The 12,418-nt window shown below is 38.3% G+C and overlaps 1 pseudogene; it reads left to right on the top strand.

Moving 5' to 3' along the window:
- The first annotated feature begins 9,103 nt into the window (after positions 1–9,103).
- LOC113312875 lies at positions 9,104–10,484 on the top strand (annotated as a pseudogene).
- The last annotated feature ends 1,934 nt before the right edge of the window (positions 10,485–12,418 follow it).

Here is a 12,418-nt window from a genome sequence, read left to right on the forward strand (position 1 = left end):
TACATTTCTGTGTCAGTGGCTGAAGGTCCGGTGATAGTCTCTTGGATCAGCGGACGTCTTCCGGACAAGATGTGGTTCAGTGCAGCAAACATGTCTTTCCTTTGAGCTTTCGAAAGATACAACAGCTCGCAGACATGTTCGATCAGAGATTGGACCGTTTCCTTGACAGGAGGTTCGGAGATGGTAAAAGTTCTGACTGGGAGGGTTTTTTTGTGCACCCCCTTAGTCCCCAGGTTGAGCTCTCCTAATTCGACCTTTTCTTTGAATATGCGCTTCAAAATTTTGCAATCACTCATGGGATGGATGGCGTATCTATGGAAGCGATAATACCGAGGATTTTCCATGGCCTCTTCAGTTGGTTCCTTTTTGACATAAGGAAATTTGATTGCGCCGTCTTGAATCCAGGCATCGAGTAGTTCATTAATTTCTTCCATTGAACAGGGAAAATCAGGTGCTTCTGGAACTTCCGTATGCTGAGGAGGGATTTTCAAATTCTCCTTCTTGTGTGTCTTTGAAGGGGTGGAGGAAGTCTGCTTGTGTTTTGGTTCTGCTTTTCGCTTACTCCCTTCCGCGACAACATTTGTTGAAGGTTGCAGGTTATACTGCTTGTTGATCAGACGCCTGCTTCCTCGAGTGTCTTTTGAATCTTCAGTCTTTGTTGACTTTGCTCTTTCCAAAAGAGCGGGTGCAGTGGTTGCCGACCTCTTCGCAGCTTCGCGAAGCTCTGAGAAAGTCTGGAATCGAAGGTTTTCTAGCAAGGCCATGTAGACCGGGAGCATGCCATTGATGCACAAGTCCACCAGTTGTTGCTCCGTGACGTTTGGGTCATGACAATCCAGGGCTTGGACTCTGAACCTTTTCACATAATCATTGGGATTTTCACTGACCCTATGAAACATTCTTCCAAGGTCGGAGAGGGTGATTTGTTCTGACACGAAGAAGTATTTCCTGTAAAATGTGTTAACCATTTCTCCCCAATTGTTGATGGTCCCTGGTGTGATGCTGTTATACCAGGTGTACGCCCTGCCTTTCAGAGATTTTGAGAATTCCTTGAGACGGACGACATGATTATGTTCATGTTCTCCCAAGGCTTCGAGAAAACGAGAGACATGTTCCCGAGCATTTCCAGTTCCATCATACAAGGTGAAAGTTGGAGAAACGTAACCTTTGGAAAGTGGAATCCTCTGCGTAGCGGCAGGATAAGGAGGTTGATGGCGATGGTCATGCAATGTCTTGCCTTTTACATGGTTCTCTAAGAGGTGCTCCAGATCCTCGCGAGTGATGAAATTCGGTGATCCCTTCGCTGATGAGTTGTCTGCAGAAGTTTTGTGGACTTCGTCGTCTTCTACTGTATGGATTGGAATTACTTCAGGACCGTCGTCCGAGGATTTCTCCTTATCCTTTCCCTTCTCTTGAGTCTTCTCTGACATCTTGTCAGTAAGAGTTTTGAGATAATTACACAGCTCCTTCTGTGTAGCAGCCATGTCAGTCTGATTCTTTGCAAGAGTCTCCTGCGCTTTGATAAGATCAGCAATGGTAGGCGGTGGATCTCCACTGACTTCTTCAGGGTGTCGTCCGGACAGTGGATGACCTTCGGAGTGAGGAGGAGTAGTGTCACCACCATCAGTGTTGGAGGTCGGAATTATCTCCGGGATATTCTGATTGTTGTTGTTGCTAGTGCTAGCACGGTTTGTGTTAGGATTCGTAACTGAACCTGACCTGAGATCAACCATCTTGTGAAATTGTGAGATTGCAACCGAGAGAATGATCTCCCACTGTGGTCGCCAATCTGTAGATGGGGAAAAACGATTTGCTGGTTTTAAGGAATTGAGGAGATGACCGTACGAAGGAGACTCCTCGAACCGAGCGAAATGTTAATCCTCACAAAGATGCACCGCTGCGAAGGGGGTGCTTTAGATTCGAGATATCAATCTATAGTACTCCGGCCTAAATCAAGACAATGACCGTTCCAGAGTAAATTCGGTCACAAGAGAGGATGGGTTGATCTGCAGGAGGGAAGCTGAGAAATGTGTGGAATCAATGGTAATCAAAGATTGTGGGTGTGTGAATTCTGAATACGATAAGCTCTGAGTGATTGAAATTGCTCAATTGAGAGTAGTTGCTAAATTGATGAGTTGATGATCTCGTGTCGTCGATGAGACGTGAGATTGATGATACTGATAATGATTCAATCATGATTCAGAGGCTTATTTATATTGCTGGAATTGTAGACACCATGATTCCATGAAGTGTGACAATTGATGGAATCAAGGAGTGGGGAAGTGGAGATCGTGTTTGAAACCAGTTGCTCAACATGTGGAGACTTGGTCGATTTTCCACCCACTACCTCGTGATTCCTTCAACTGATTGCACGACTTGCTCACATTTCATCGTGTGTTTGAACACACGTGCCGTAGACCGCCAGACCAAAACCCTAAGTGATATCCCCCCAAGTGACACGATTGACGTCTCGTGGTTTGTTAGTCAATTGATGACTTCATGGTTTGATGGGACGATGAGTCCATGTAGTCGTTGAGTTGAACATGATGTTCTGAAACTCGTGAATTGAACATGTCATGAGACAGAGGTATAGTTCTTACGATGAAGTGAGCAAGTATTTCTCAATCGGTGGATCGTTGAATATTGATTGTTGAACCAATATTCCTTGGTTTGAACAAATATTTATCATCTGAGCAAGTGTTGCTCATGTGATGAATTGTTGAATATTTGATCGTCTGAGCATGTGTTGCTCGTCAGACGGATTATTGGCAGCGTACCAAAAATATTAATTAGAATACTGGTCGTCGAACCGAGCATAATTAATAAAATTAATGACCATGAGGTGTTCGTAAAATTATTAAGGTTAGAATCTGGAATGATGATCCTTGGATTCAGAAACCCTAATTTGATCAATTGATGATCAATTCATGGTTCGTCAGAATTTCAACCATGAGACGAAGGAGGGAGCAACTACATGGGACCGTGGATCAACCATGTAGTGTCCATATGCTCACGTGAGCAAATACGAAGAACTCCTGAAGAGTTGACGATTTGTTGGTGAAAGAATGATCAAATGCTGGTTTAATCATTTATTCGAAAATGCTCGTCTGACCCTTAGGTGAGAAAACCTAATTAATTATGACGAGGCGAGGGACCGACCATGGAGTCATGAAACCGGCCATGGGTTGTCCCGTGACCGCCTGACGATCACTTCATGAAAATCCAAAGTGTTTGGGAGAGTTTTGGACCTAATACGAGCAATTGTGAAAATTAGGTCAAAACTGTGAAAATTGATGGGACCGGCTTCCGTGAGCCAAAGAGAAAATCTTGGTCGGTCAAGATAGCCTGCTCATGTCCCCAAGGCATCCGCGTCACTGAGAATTTTTATATTTTCTGGCGTGCAATTGAGCATCCGTTCGAGAAAATATGTCAAAATTAGGGTTTCGACGAAACTGAGGAAAACACCATGAGATGATGAAAAATAATTATAAAATAAGGAATGAGGAGGCGTGGGACCGCCGTGGTCAAGGCATGGTCGGCCGGTCGTGACCACAGTCCCGTGGCGCCTTTTCCTCAATTTTATAACATTTTGATGATTTTATGAAAAATTCATGAATTTTGAGAAATTTGATGAATTTAGGGAGTTTCCATGAATTGAAGGAGTTTTCATGAGTTCAAGGAAGCAAAAATATTAAAATAATAAAAAACAAGGGCGTGTGGGACCGTGGAAGGCATGGCCGGACGGCTAGGGCCCGGTCCCACGAGTTTTCCTAATTTTTTAATATTTTTAGGTATTTTGATGATTTGAAGGAATTTTTCCTAATTTCAGAGAAATACCATGAACTCAAGGAATTTGATGAATTCAAGGAAAACTAATAATAAAATAATGAAACAAAGGGGCGTGTGGGACCGGCTAGGGCATGGCCGGCCGGCCAAGGCCCGGTCCCACAAGTTTTCATAATTTATTTTATTATTATTTGATGATTTGTGCAGAAATACCATGAAATCAAGGAGTTTTTTCATGAAATTAGAGAAATAATAATAATAATAATAATAAATAATAAGGAACCGTGGGTGTGGGGCCGGTTGGGACCAAGACATGGCTGATTGGCCAATGGTCACGCCCCACACTCCTTTCCTTAATTTTATATTATTTCTTATGGATTTATGAAAGTACCATGAAACCGAAGAGTTTCCTCAAGACGAAGGAGATTTGATAAAATGAGAGGATTTTCCTCAAATCATGGAAAATAATAAAAATGCATTAAAAATATAAAACTAGCATGGGATTGACCACAACACGGTCGGTCGGTCATGTGTCCGTGCTCCCAGCACCCTGGTCAATATTTTTAATTATTTATTATTTTCTTCTCTATTTTGCATAGGTTCATCGTTTCGTTGTATTTTTGAAATACTCGTTCGTGTGGTGACTGTTAGTGTATCATCGTTGAATACACCTTCACCATTTGAATTGGGGATTACTTAGAGGTAGCTCAGACGCCCGGTTGTTGATTATTTATTACTAATTGTGGAATTCAGTGGAGAATAATCACAAAACTGAGTAATAAGATGTTTATTATTAATTCGTAGGATCAGCTGAGGATTCGACTACGAATTCAGAATAATAAAGTGAGCATTACCATTCCATGGGATCGTAGATTCGACCATAGAATCGGAGTAATTAAGGTTTATCTATTGTATTTATGAGACCAGTTGTGGATTCGATCATGAAATCGAAGTAATGAGATAATATGGTTATTGCTATTCTATGAGATCAAGCTGTGGATTCGATCATAGAATCAGAACAATTGTTATTGTCATTCCATAGGACCAGTCGTGGATTCGACCATGGAATATGAGTGATTGTAATTAGGAACAATTAACTTTGTGGCTCTATACTAGAATAGCAAGCTGTCTAGGAGCATTAATTATCCTGATACGAGCTTGCCGGTAAGTCATATCCTTTATATAGTCAAGGTAAACTTGTTGTTTGTTCCTGAAGACGTTATCGCTCTATACTAGCAGAGCAAGCTGTCTAGGAGCCGTCCATCTCGTGATGCTATATAGAAATAATCACTGAAAGTATTCAGTATTCATGAGATATGTCGTTATCCAGTCGTGAGACTACATATCTACATGTACTCTGAGAGAAAGTACTCTCCGTTGAGAATTCGATGAGAGACCCGTGTCTCGATACTCACGTCTAATTGCTGAATCAGAGCTTCGTATAATTATGAGTTTACGAATTTAGCCTTTGTCGAAAATCCACCATCTACAAAACCTCAAAGAGGTTTGAGACAAGGAGACCCATTGTCTCCTTATCTATTTATTCTTTGTATGGACTCCTTTTCTAGAGCTCTTTTAAATGCTGACCATAATGGTAGTATACATGGTATGAAGGTAAATAATTCTAGTCCATCTATTTCCCATTTATTTTTTGCTGATGATTGTTTGATTTTCACCAAAGCTAATGCTAGTGAAGCTAGGATTTTAGCTAAGATTATTGATCAATTCAGCCTCTTCTCTGGCCAATCTGTCAATTTTGACAAGTCAAGTATGGCGTTCAGTCCAAAAGTTCATAATTTTGTTAAGAATGAAATCTCAAATATTTTACATATCAAGAAAATGGCTTTAAATGATAAATATTTAGGTGTCCCTCTTCTTATTCAGAAAAATAAAATGCAAACTTTTGGTGGGTTATTAGATAGATATGGTGAAAATCTTCACACTTGGAAATCCAAGTTTCTAAACCAACCAGAAAGGACTATTTTAGTTCAGACTGTGTTGGGAAATACTGCTAATCATCACCTTGTTGTTTTTCCTATGCCTAAAAAGCTTACAGATCAAATGGATTTCATCCAAAGAAAGTTATAGTGGAATAAGAAGAAAAATGACAGGGGAGGCTACCCAAGAAGATGGGATGATGTGACTAGGCCAAAGTGTCAAGGAGGAATGGGTATTAAAAAGACTGAAATCATGAATAAAGCTTTGTTGACTAAGTTAGCTTGGAGAATGGTTTCTTCTCCTGGTATCTGTGGTCACGGATCCTACAAGGTAAGTATTTTAGTAATGCTAATGCTCTTCATGGGAACTCTGCTAGTAATGGCTCTTGGGTTTGGAAAGGTGTTTTGGAGGGCCTAGAATATGTAAGGAAATATAGTTGTTGGGAGTTAGCTAATGGGGAGAAAATTAATATTTGGAAAGACAGATGGGTACCTACTTTAGAAGGGCTTGTAGATTCTACTTTCTCTTCCTCTAATATGTGCACTGTTAACCAACTAATAGATGCTGAAAATTTAACCTGGAAAGTTCACATTTTAGAGGCGTTGTTTAATCATGAAACTGTTAGGGAAATCTTAAAAATCCGTATTCCTGGTAGTGTTACTGACACCTGAACATAACAGTCTTTTCACTGTTAAATCAGCATATATGGTTATTCTTAATGAGTATCATACTCAGAATGGTATTAACAACATTTCTAATGGTGTTAATTGGAAAACTTCTGGAAACAGAAAGTTCCTCCTAGAATTCTACATTTCTTATGGAAATGCATAAGTAGATTCACCAGATTTGCTGGTAATAGGTCTACGTTGTGTCCTTTTTGTAATGCTTCCCTTGAAACTAGAGCTGGCAACCGGGCGGGCCGGGGCTGGCCCGTTACGGGTTCTACGGGTTCGGGTTAATACGGGTCGAAACCCGCGGGTGGAAATTCTTCGCGGGTTAGCATTTCTTCAACCCGTACCCGTAATGGGCTGAACTTGCGGGCTCACGGGTTAGCCCGCCCGTATGTCAGATCTGAATTGTCCGACAGAGTATTCACTGTTTTCTGGGCAAGACTGCTGCAACCTAACATAACATTCACATAACTCATTTCATATTTAGATTCATTTCAAATTTTCAATCAACAACAGATTCACTAGTGACACTATCAAAATTTAAAAATCTAGTGAAACAAAATGATAAAATTGAAAATCTTAACAAGTAACAACTGTTTAATAGTAATACTAATACCATTATACCAGTTACACAGTCAGTCAGTCACAGTTACAATTACACAGTTCAACAAAGAAAAATACCCTTTGAATTGTTTCCTTTCTTTCCAATTGAAATAGCTGTAGGTGCACAACCAACAGTTGCAGAGACATTCTCAGAATCTACCATTTCAACATCGTCATCCTCACTACTCATAACATCGTTATACTGTTCTTGTACACTTGACATCCTAGAATAATGGAGCCACAAAGAATAGGTCAGAGTTCTAAACAATCAAACAACAAGAGTACTCCGATAGATGAATAAAGAAACCTATCTCAAAAGTGAACTAAGAAGTGAGATGATTTAGCCAAGTACAGATAATTTGTACAAAATACAAGTCATTAAGCATAACCTAACTAGTAGTCACTACCCATATCCTTAGATTCTCAATCAGGTGAATTCTCCCTGAAACTTTGTCAGCTTCTCCTTAAGCTAATCAAACATAGACACATAAAGCCAAAACCCAATTTCCCTGCGGGATCCTAGAAACCCCCTGGACCCAATTATCAAAATTCCCATATGGGTTTTACTTCCATTTCAATCAAACAATGCTCTTCTGTAGTGTATAATTGAACCTATTCAAATAAGTATCCTTCTAGAATTAGGGAAAAAATAATGATCAATCAAATCCAACACACACAATTCATAGAAAATCATTAAAAAAAAAGTTCAACAACAGTACTTAATCAGTATTCAATATTTCAATAAGATCCATCTATGATTCTATAGAATCTATACTAACACAAACCCTCACACATTCAAAAATCGAAATCACTGAGAACTAGAATCATATACTGATATACATATAGTCAAAAACTCAAAATCAGATTAATAAGACCACAAAGGTAGACTGACTGCAAATAGTTAGATTAATAAGACCACAAAATCAGAAAAGTTTTTATATTAACAATCCAAAAAGAAAATAGACTGCAAATTAAAGTAATAATACCTTTTGAGTTTTGATGATTGAGATTCTTTTGTTATCCACAAATCAAAAGAACAAATTCCGCTTGTAGGCTAACATGAACTGAATACGATTGATTTATGTTTAATCTCAAGAGTCACGGACTCACGAATCACGATTGATTTAGGTTGCTAAGAAGAAGAAGATGAGAACATTGAGAAGTGACAGAGTTCTTCAGACTCTGAGAATTAGAGATTCACAGAATCACAGTTCTTCAGAGTTCACTTCTCAGAGAATTAGAGAAACGAACGAAAGGGAATTATCTAGGTTTTTCTTTTTCTTATACCACGCGTAGAGAAGTTAGAACACGTATAGAGTATAGAAGTTGGGGAGACAGACACGTATATAGGACTCATGGGAGGGGCGACGCCACGTGTCTTCACAAGTTACCCAGGGCGGGTTGACGGTCTGAACCCACGGTTTTGGCGGGACGGGCCGGGTTAACCCGTTTGTGCACGGGCCTGCAATTTACCAACCCTAACCCGGCTTGTTTAGAAACCAGCCGAGCCGGGTTAGGGTTTTTACGGACCGGGCCGGGTGAACCCGCGGGTTTTGGGCTTGTTTGCCAGCTGTGCTTGAAACTATGCAACATTTGTTTTTTTACTGTGACATTTCAAAAGAGGTGTGGAATATGTGTAACAGTAGTCTTGCATCAGCTGTGAGTAACGCTAGCTTTGACGTTTGGATTGTGAATACTTTTGCTACCCTTACTAATGTTCAAGCTCAATAAAATACAGTGTTGTAAGGAAAGGCTGGAGTAATTCTATGGCGTTTGTGGAAATCTAGATGCAATCTAGTTTTTGAAAATGCGCAGCCCCATGCAGGAAGTATCTCTAACTTAATAAATAAATACTATAATGATTGGAAAGCCACTTGTATCCCTCACTCTATTAGTTATGGAATTGTCAATAGCAGGCATCCAATTAATTGGAAACCTCCATCTCCAGATGTCTTAAAAGTTAATTTTGATGCGGCATTTGTTAAAGAATCTGGTAATGCAGGACTGGGTCTAATCATTAGGGATTTTGCACGTGCGCAACATGGACTTAGATCCTGGTTTACAACAGCAGTAACACCGGAAGGAGATGAAGCTGCATCAGCCTAATGGCAGTAAGGTGGGCAAAGGAAAAAAGGATAAGAAGATTACATTTAGAAGGAGATTGTAGTTGTGTGGTAAACGCTATTAATGGTACAAGAAGTGCATTCCAATGGACAACAAATTCTTGGATTGAAGACATCATTGTACTATTAGAGAGTTCATTTGATTCTTGGTTGTGTACTTTTGAACCTAGAGAGGCAAATAAAGCAGCGCATATGCCTGCAAAACATGTTATTTCAAATTTTGTTAGTGAAAGTTGGTTAGATCAAGTTCCTAGCTGGTTGAATGACTGTATTTAGCAGGATCTAAACAATTTACTTCATTAAATTTCTATATAAAGTTTCCTTTCTTATTAAAAAAAATGTGAATACAAATTTTTACATGTTTCCAAATGCATATCACTCAAATATCTTCCCAAAAATTGTTGTTATACTAAAATATATACCCAAAAATCTCTTAATTAAGAATGCATATATATACATGAGTTATATGTATTATATATGTCATACATGTGATTTTGTGTGATATTTATTAGAATAAAACATCATATTTCTTATCAAATTTATGCAAGAAGCTTTTCTTTGACGTATTTGTTTTTATTTTCACATTCTAATGTATATCATCTGTGTTATTTTCCAATGGAACAATGTAATTTTTTTTAGAGCCGCCCAATTTTGATAAGTTTGGCACGACTCTGGTCTGTCCATTACAAGGAAAACCACCTCCTCCACCAGTATGTTATTCAAATACCTAAAGATCAAATCTATAGAATCCCATAACCAGAAAACGGTTGTCGATACGAAAAACATTCTCGGAAGAATACTCGTCGAAGTCCATGTTGTTGTTGTTTCTGCTGGATTCTCAGTATAATTGATCTTTTGATTCTCCTAGCAATCATCGTTGCTGTTGCATTTTACTTCATATACAAGCCGAAACCACCAAATTACTCTATGGAGAATATCTCTATCAAAGGATTCAATTTTGGAAAAAGCAGCTACAGGGAAAGCAGAAGTCAGGGAAGCGCTGTAAGTTGAAGCTATATGAAGTTGTTCGCGATGCTTCATATGATAAACATCAAAAAGGGAAAATTCCACTTGGGGTTGATATAAAAGTACCTGCCAGAGTGAAGGTTGGATCTATTAGAACTTGGAAATTTACCATTAGGGTTCATTGTGATGTTATTGTTGATAAATTAGCTGAGGATTCTAAAGTTCTTTCTAAAAAGTGTTTCGTTGACCGTAAGTTTTGGAAGAATTATGATCCTCATTTTATAGTATCATGATTAATTAGAGTTTTATGATTCGGTATTTAGGAGATTTATAAAAAATTTGATGTTATTGGGTATATACAAATACAATTACAGATTTTAGGAAATTTAAATTTAAACGTATTACATTCTTGATATTAGTTGTGATGTTTATATGAATGGTTCTCTGTTTAGTCCCCAATAAGGTCCAAACAAGGATTGAATTTTGGAGAAAAAATTGAATAAGTAGATATTAGTTATCAAATTGAAGGATGGTAAACAAAAATCAAGCTGAAGGAAACAAAAATTTGGACCGCAACAAAACAAAACCTCTAATGCTTAAAGCAGAGTTCATAACAAAAAAACTAACATTTTTAAAAGAGAATGGATCCCTTGACAGGGACAATTTTGACAGTATCTAACAAGGATTTCCAGTCATCAGATCGATAGAAAACGACGGTGTAAATTATACAGATTTAGCATGTCATAGATGGGTATTCAATATCAACCCGTGATCAGAATGTTTTTTAGCTCTTTTTTTTAAGTCAAAATTCTTTTTATTCCACGTGAAGAGATAAATCTAAATTCATGAATATTCTAAGGTTTTTGAATTTGAACTTCAACAACAGTATATTCAAGCATGATTTCGTAACTCAGATGAAGGAGACTGTGAAGTATGATAACAATTTTAAATCCTAAAAGAAAAAGATGGGATATTTGTGAAGAAGTCAGAGAAAATTAAAAAATAAATAAATCTAACTCCTCAAGTGATGGAACATATGATAACCACTTTATGAGTCTGCTTGTGCATCTGTTCCTTCTGGAGACTCTGTTTATACCATGTTGAGGTTTGTCAAATCTTTGGTTTATCTCATCAAAATTGGTAGAGATCTACAAAATAGTTTGATAAAAATGGTAATTTAAAACTTGATTACCATTTCTAGAAAAATGGTAATCAGCATTTATTACAGATCTTATACCAAGATTGAAATTACCGGAGAAATGGAAAATTTTTCTTTTGCCACCCAATGCCTTGAGGATCTTAGGGAAACTTTTCGAGTACAAATTACCAACTGGAGGATTAAGAAAAATGAGATGGATGTTTCTCTGAATATTACAGTTCTTTTAATTGGATATGTTGCTGCTGGAAAAATCCCCCTCCTAAACATAGTTTTCTTGTATATCTCTCGTTTAATTCGATTAACTCAAACTTTATGTAATAAGTCTTAATTTTAGTTTAAGAATTTTGATTATTTGCATTTGGATCGAGATTTCTCCTCTGATTCTAATGAACTGATAAATTCATTCACACAAAAATGTTTATAAAGGAAAGAGAGATATGGGATCAACGAAGTAAGAGAGAAAAAGAAGTTGAAAAGTACATTTTAGGTTGCGGGTCGCTCGAAGTACCCAGATGGAATCAATTTAGTCTAGAAAATCAACATCGTCAGTTTCGTCCAATCCAACGGCCGAAGACCCCTCTTAGATACTTTAAAATATGACCCTGTCAACGAATCCGTCCCTTTTTTAAATAAGAAACTAACATTTTAAAAGAGGTATCGACCCTCTTTTGTTGCTCGTATTGATCCGTGCTTTCGTCTGCAGTGTCTCTCCAGTGGATTCCAAAATTTACCAAAACTCCACTGCATTCTTGGGATGAATGGATGAAATATATGTTCGACAACGATCATGTCAGGGATAATCTTGGGTATTGTTGTTGCGTTGTCGGCCATCCTTGACTTTAGGTTGTTCAGTATCTAGATCCTCTGATAGTGATGATGATATGTTGTGGATGATCGTATGGTAGAAATCTTCCGAAGACACAATTTGAAACAGATGAGTTGGGAGACATTCTATCGCCGTTGTGCCGCTATCAAGTCTTCAAGGACTTTGTTCCAAGAGACATACTTCGAACCAGCTTCTGAATCTTGGATTATCGTATGGAATGGGACGCAGTGAACAGTCCCCAGTTATACTTCCGTTTGATCCGATGGTCATGGCCGAATATGTGAATGTATCTCTGTGGCGTGCTTTTGGAGTCTTCGGTGTATATGTACGGCTTCATGTTGAGAAA

The sequence above is a fragment of the Papaver somniferum genome, chromosome 9, assembly GCF_003573695.1.
Source record: "Papaver somniferum cultivar HN1 chromosome 9, ASM357369v1, whole genome shotgun sequence".
NCBI lineage: Eukaryota > Viridiplantae > Streptophyta > Magnoliopsida > Ranunculales > Papaveraceae > Papaver > Papaver somniferum.